General features: G+C 35.0%; 1 long non-coding RNA gene across 1 annotated transcript in view; it reads left to right on the top strand.

Annotated features, from left to right (window-relative positions):
• Positions 1-5944: 5944 nt before the first annotated feature.
• LOC114078634 overlaps positions 5945-7947 on the top strand; it is a 13525-nt gene continuing 11522 nt past the window's right edge. Inside the window, exon 1 of the long non-coding RNA XR_003580308.1 lies at positions 5945-6200. This is a non-coding gene — a long non-coding RNA (uncharacterized LOC114078634). The remainder of the gene's footprint in view (positions 6201-7947) is intronic.

Below are 7947 nucleotides of genomic sequence, written 5' to 3'. Positions count from 1 at the left end.
AGTGGCGTTCAAGGGAACGTCGACTCCCATAACACGAATGACCGGGTAAGGTTCATCCCAATACGGTGGGCAAAATGTCATATAACTCTCTGACCCAGGTCGAACCGGCATCTGGGGGAACCTGTGTCAACGGGAGCCACCCAAACTCCTTCACCTGATTAATATCAGCGCCCTTTCGCAACAGAACCCATTAGTGCGATAATCATAATCCCTCTCCTAACTAACGACATCAGGAAAATGGATGAAAGGTGAATTATCGTCGTTTTTTACTAGCCATTTGAGTGAGCCTATGAGAAATAAGATAAGTTAGGACAATATAGAACATGTAGGGAAGCCTTAAATGAAAATAGAAAATTTCCCGTAAAAAAGATCCAAGCTACTGGTTTGGGCCATCCCGCTGCAGGGGCCATCATCCCGCTATAACGAGATGATGCACGCCGCTGTAGCGGCCTTCATCTGGGATGGAGTATGGCGTCTTCCATCCAGAAATCCTCTTTTTATCAGCTTTTCAGTTGATCAGAGTATATTAACTACTTTAGAACACAAATTAACAAGTGATTTCACCAAGTAAGCATTAATTATAGTCAAAAATTCGAGTTCATGACAAGATGAATTTTCAACTTCCCCCACCCATTTCCTATCGATTTGCCCATGTTTTTTTAGAATCCTTATTCATGGAACGTTTAAACGTTGGGGACATAAGGGAAGTAACCATACTATGATTTTCTAATGCATCTAGCAACCTAATTCAATTTTAAAAATAACTATTCCAAAACCGTCAGATTTGATCAGTTAGTTAGCATTCAATCCTTTTTAACGAAGCATGGAAGTAATAAGAGCAAAAAATGAGAAACATAACTTAGTTCCAACTTTTACATGAGAATGAATTGAGAGATTGAAGGTTTTTTTTTGGAAGAAATAAGGGGAAAATGGGGAATATTTTCCCCTTTGACCTACTTAGTGTTGCCCGATCTCCCATTGCATCGGCACCACTACAATGGAGGAGCTACCTATCTAGCGGGCAGAACTTGAGGAAAACTTGGAGTTGGAAGTGGACCTACATGTGTTGCTTGATAAACTACCCTAGCGTGGAAGACTAGTGCTCCTTAAAATAGTGCATTTTGACCCCTCTATTCTAGCGCGTGCCTACCGTTTTAAAGTTTTGAATTATTAGAGGTTGCAAACTTTCATTGTTCCATATAAGAGTTGTTTCGCTAGTAAGGAGCATCCTGAAGTGAGAGTGCGTGATGACCTAGTCTAAGTTGTTCGGAACGAACTAGAGATAAATTTGTATTTATTGTAACCACTCAAACCGTCATTATTTAGGTAGGTTAAAAAGGTGTGAAAATCAGGACCCTGTCCCGCTATAGTGCGACAGATGCCTCTTGTTTGGGGGAACTGCAACAGAAACTTACCTCACTAAGGGGGGGATCAGCGAGGCAAAATCCAAATTTTGAGGAAATCCTTAGTTTTTAATATTTTTAGAAATAAGATATAGATTGTTAATTACCCTAGAAACCCTAGAAAAGTTATTCTATGTTGAGAAGGAACTTTCCAGGATGGGGGATGACGGAATCTTGCGAAATCATGGAAAATTCAACGTAGAAATCCAAAAAAAAGAAATATACATAAAAACTCCATCCAATTTGTTGAAGACCATGTAGGTTAGGGTTTTTATGAATTGAGTAATTGTAAATTCGTTCTTATCTTGTAATATGAAATTCATAATAAGCGATATGTGTGGACCTTCGTGCACCAAGTTAACTCCATTGAAAAAGTTATAAGTTTGCAACGTGCCTGGGGTTAGTGCTTGATGTAGAAAATTTATTATTGATCAAGTGTTATTAGTGATTTATTGAGTATAATCCCTTCATTAATCAAGGGTATCTGATAGAAGAGAATAAACGTCGGTCTATGATAAATTTAACCCATCGAAATAGTAAGTTGATGAATTTTAACAATTTTGGTTTAAAAACCCCAATGATGAACCATGAAGAAGAAGTCGAATTGAGTTTGACCTGTTGCGTAATTAAGAATAGTATAGGAAATTCGTAGAGGGTTGTTGTGACTTCATTATTGTGTGATGTATGCATGTTCGTGTTTCATTTGACACTTGTATTTATATTAATGTTGCAATATTGATCATGTTGTTTAAATTGAGATAGATGGATAATATAACCATAAAATCATGATGTAAATATGTGTTCTTGATGATATACTTTGGATTATGATGGTGGTGTGTTGATGGGGATTAAATTGTCACGTTCTGACAAGCTAACTTGGATCAGATGCCACGTTCCAACATAAATATTGGATTGGATTGCCACATTCCAACATAAATATTGGATCAGGTTTCCACGTTCTGGAACAACTAAGCGATTGGATTGCCACATTCTAACAGTTTGAGTTTTGGTTCCGAGAGAGGACCAACTACTTGTGATAAGTTGCAATAAAAAGCATGTTATATTTTGGTATTGTGATGTGCATACACTTGTGATAATTGTCTTCTTTCTATATGACGACAGTGTGTAGGTGAAACTATGTGTCGGTATGTGAGAGTGTTGTGTTGTGTGGATATTTAATTAGGTGTACTTGTTGGGAACGAGTGATTTGAAGTGTTGAATGTAACGTTAGATTGAGGTAAGGAAAACTTTATGATTTTGGGTAGATAAGGTGGCGATACTTTGAGAGAGTGACAAGATTGATTGGTGGAAAAAAGATGTTAGCGGTGGTTGGGATTATCTAATGTAGTTAGCATGTTAGTCTATGACTTAATATAACTAGAAGTGTTAGCACTTGGGGAAGAAAATGGTTAGTAGTTAGGGTATCGTTACAAGTTTAGGGTGTTATAAGGAAGGGGCAAGGGTGCAGAAGGAGTAGTACTTGCATGATCCTATTATTCTTTCATATATTATGGGGTGGGCGTCGAGTGACCGATTATTCCTACTAGTACGTGTAGTTGTACTGATAATACTCTTGCTATATATTTTTTAGATATTTTTTAGATAGTCTGGATGAAAGATTGGTGATTTTTCATTAGGTGAGGACTGAGAATTTCTCCAGACGCTTCAACTCTTCTTTCCGCAGGGTATGAGCTGTGTTAATTATTATTTATTTACCATATCCCGATGGTTAATAAATTACTTTACAAGTTTAACAGAGAATGTACTTAAAAAGTATTATTTATTAACTCTCCTTAACTTCTTTTTTGTCTTCTTTAATTTCCGCATGTTTTTCTATTAGGATATGAGGGTGCTCCTACTTAGATGTTAGATGGGGTGCCTGACGGCCCGGTGGGTTGGGTCGTGATATTATTTTACTAGTAGTAAAAACATATATATGTATATATATATATATGTATATATACATATATATATATACATATATATATATAGATATATATATATATAACTATGGTCGATTTTGTTGATTAAAAATGAGTGAAGTATCAAAACCACACCTAATCTATCTCATTTTTTATGCTTTATAGCTAAACTATTGAGAGCTTGAGTTTCATACCTAAAGTATCACTTTTTAGTTTGAGAAAGACACCTTAGTGGTGTGTGTAATGCACTATCTATTTTATTTGAAAAAACCTTGGCACAAGACATTTTACATAGATAAAATATTCCATCTTAACAAAAATAAGAAATTATTTCTATTAATTAAAAATTATAGATTAAAGCAATAATATGCATACAATTTTTTTTTAAAGAGTAAAATTTCCACCTCAGTCCACCACCTCCTCCACGTACACCCCCCTCCCCCCGCACAGTCCCCCATCCTTTTTTAAAAAAAAATTCTTTTCTAAAATATTTTTAAAAAAAGTCGTACTTCACTCTCTGAACCCAAAAGAAACCACCCACTACCCCCCCCCAACACACACACACAAAAAATTGAGATTATATTTTTTTTAAAAAAAATAATTTTACAGCATCCTATTTATCCCTCTGCTCCTATTTTTATTTTTACTTTTATATTTTTTTCATTTTGTGTTAGATATGTACGTTCATATAAATTAAGAAAAAATTTATACTAGTTTATCGAATATTATTTAAATAAATAAAGGAAAAAATATTCATTACCTACTAAACTTGAAGCCTTTTATTCGGTGTACACCTAAACTATATTCTATTTGAATTACACCCTCAAACTTGTTTATTCCACCATAGCGTACATCCTTTTAGTCCATTCCTCCTATTGTGACTACACGCGGGTCATCTGGAAAAAGTGGTGATGATGTGGATTTCCACTTGGATAAATAATAGCCACCTAGATATATTAAAATGGCACAAAATAAATATCATATTCCAACAACTCCTCCACCTCTCCCACCTCATCTCCGCCTATCACCTCTCGCCCCACTTTGCCAGAACCACTGTCCACCTTCGTCAAGCAAAAAATCGTATCCACGGCTGGCATCCACTCCCCACCTCCACCATTAAAGTCCATGGATTTCCAATCCCAAAATTACGAAACTCCACCTCCAAACCCAAATTCAATCACCAAATTCCCTTCTCAATTGATGACCCAATTACTTCTCTTTGACAAAAACTATCCAGAAATTACAGAAGAGTAATTGTAATTTACGACTCTTTAATAGCTTGGGTTATTTAAGATACTCCTTTTATACCAAATGTTGAGTGATTAGAAATTGGGTTGGAGAAAAGAGAGGAAAAAATCATATGGGTGATGAATATTTTGGTCAATATTTTACAAAATGGAGATTTTACATTTTTTTTATCATTGTAGCTTTATGACGTGGTAAAAAATCACTCTCTCACGCGCCTAGTAGAGTGTTAGTTCAATTTCTACGCCAGGTGGACAGAAAAAGTGCACGTGTTGGATGAATAAATAAATTTAGGGGGGGTGGGGGGCAGTGGAAAGTAAAAAATATTTTTGATCTATACACACACACACACACACACACACACACACACACACACACACACACACACACACACACACACACAACACAAAATGAGAACAAAAACTTTGAAGCGGAGTGAGTGTATTGTCTAGGTTGAATTGTTTGTCCATATAGAGTGTGATGTGATGATTTTTTAAAAATAAAAGAGAGAGTGTATTACACACCATAATGAAATGGTATAAAAGAGAGGTGTATTTCTCAAACTAATAAGTGATAGTTTAGATATGAAACTCACACTCTGAATAGCTTATATATGAACCTAAAAAAAGAGTAATTTAAATGTATTTTTGACATTTATCTCATTAAAAAACTAAAAAGTTAAATTTTGGCCTACTCAAAATTGGAGGGCCCATCAGCTAAAAAGAAGTAAATAAACTAGATTAATTACGGAAATTCCACCTTTTAGTTTACTTATTACCATCATCCCCTATAAGTTCTATAAATTTCCAAAATCCTTCATTTTATCGCATCACCATAATATATCTCACGCATCAATTAATATATCTCGTATATCATATTAGTGTTTCATGTATCACATGTACCTCACGCATCAGATTAGTATATCTCACACATCATATTAGTGTATCTTGCACATCAAATCAATGTATCTCGTGCATTAAATAAGTGTATCATATATAAAATGTACCTCGCACATCGGATTAGTGTATTTCGTGCATCAAATTAGTGTGTCTCGCGCATCAAATTAATGTATCTCGCACAGTAGATTAATGTATCAGCGCATCAAATATGTAATTACAAACTTTTATGGAATAAATTTATAATTTTACCTAAGCAGTATGTGACTTCTGTAATTTTCCAAAATAAATAAAAATAAAATAGAAGCTAAAAAGTAAAAGAAGCAGATCTATCTAGAAAATTTACTAATTAATAAGTTATAGACAAACGAATACCTTTCATTATTGTACATGTACGATGGCCCATCAGCTAAAAAAGTAATTAAATAAAGAATAAAATAAAAGCTATAAGAAGCAGATCTATCTAGAAGGAGATCAAAATACTTTCTCTTTTAGTAGCTAAACATAAAAGTGAGCTGCTCTTTCGATCGTCACCGACCCAAGCCTCCATAATCGCTTGCTAGAGGAGTCTGCTATCCTCACCGGCCAGAGCCTCCATCATCGCTTGCTAGAGGAGTCTGCTATCGTCTCCGGCCAGAGCCTCCATCATCGCTGACCAGAGACTCCATCGTCACTAGCCATAACCTCCATCATTGCCGGCATACCTGGTGTTTCTCAGAGCTCTAGCCATGGTTGTAAGTCCTCCCCTTTCATTTTCTTTATTTTTTCGAGCTATATATCTTATGTTGATTCTCTCCGATTTGTCAATTTTCTAGATGTATGTGTGTAGTTGTGAAGTTTCATGGGCTGATGACTTCTCTTCTTTGGATTTATCATCACCTTAACTCTGAGTTTTTATTTCATCTCAATTTGTTCTTCTAATAAATGTTTTAGGACCTCTTATTTTTTTATCTATTAAAATTTTAACATTGTCTTGATGTTTAGGCCTATTCATGTGAAAATAGAATGTATCGATGTTGTGACTTTTTTTCTTTCAGAAATTCTGCCCTCTTCTATGTCTTATTGGGATGAATTTTTTAATTATCTGTATATTTTCTCCACTAACTTGTGCAGATTTATAAGTTAATTTTGAATTTTACTTTGAGGCATTAGATTATTAAGGATCCAGGTTTAAAGCAGCAACACAGTGTCCAACTTAGAGAATGTTAATAATGAAAAAGTCAAGTTGAAGACCCCACTTGTGGTATGCCATTATTGTTGCTTTATTTTCTTAGTTAGTCAATTTCTAAGGCGTGTCACTGTCGAGATCACACTAGATATTGTTTTTTAAGTAAATCATAGATGTCCATTATGAAGAGGAGAAGAAGTATTGTATACTAAACTTGAGAAATTGTTAATAGGATCTTTTAGATTATTATGGCAAGGGTTGTCCTAGTTTGTTGAAGAGGATGGTGGTGTGCAGGTACATCCTGTCACATCTTATCTATTTCTATTGAACAACTTGTCGCCCATAAGAAATTTAGTGTCAAGTAAACATCCAACATGGTTGTAATACATGATATTATGTAGAGTGTTGTAGTGTGGATCAGAATCTGGGGATCCATTTAGTTTTTCTTAGGACACATTTGGTGTATGAGATGGGATAGATGAGAATATACCATGGATAACCTATTCCATTTCTATATGGAACAATTTATCCCATAATTTTAGGACATCTCATAGGATTGCATTCTCTTATTCCACCAACCAAATGCACAATAAAAAAATCCGACATTATATCCCATGAATTTTCTATTCCATCATGCATGCTAAATGATTCATTATACCTTAGTTACTCAGCCATATCTTTGGTACTCCTCAAAAGCATGTTATTTTTTAGTGATTTGAATGTCCTTAATTATAGAGGAAAATACAATGACGTAGATTACCTTGTAAAAATGGGGTTTTCCAAGGTTTTTTGTTTTTTTATTTCAGTTAGTATTAGTGCCTACAAGATTATATTAGTGAATCTAATTGTAGAACATATGGTTAGCTTGCTAGGATTGGTTCTCATCAACCATGTTGTTTCTTACGGGTTCAAAACACATTAGATGTTGTGATTAGTCACCTCTAAAAACTTTTTTAAATTGATTCTTGTCACGACCCAAAACCGAGCCGCGACTGGCACCCACACTTACCCTCATATGTGAGCGAACCAACCAATCTAAACCCTAACATTTCAGTTTAATATCAACAGAAAGTAATGCGGAAGACTTAAACTCATTAATAAAACCAATTCAATAACTTCTTAAATTCAACATCTATTATTCCCCAAAATCTGGAAGTCATCACCGCAAGAACATCTATGATCAAGTTACTAAACTAAGAGTATTCTAAGAAGCTAAAATAACAAAAGCTAGTCCATGCCGGAACTTCAAGGCATCAAGACATGAGGAAGAAGATCCAGTCCAAGCTAGAAGCATTAGCTCACCCTGAAATCCG

This window comes from Solanum pennellii, chromosome 9 (genome assembly GCF_001406875.1).
Source record: "Solanum pennellii chromosome 9, SPENNV200".
Classification (NCBI taxonomy): domain Eukaryota; kingdom Viridiplantae; phylum Streptophyta; class Magnoliopsida; order Solanales; family Solanaceae; genus Solanum; species Solanum pennellii.
This window is presented reverse-complemented; position numbering and strand designations above follow the sequence as displayed.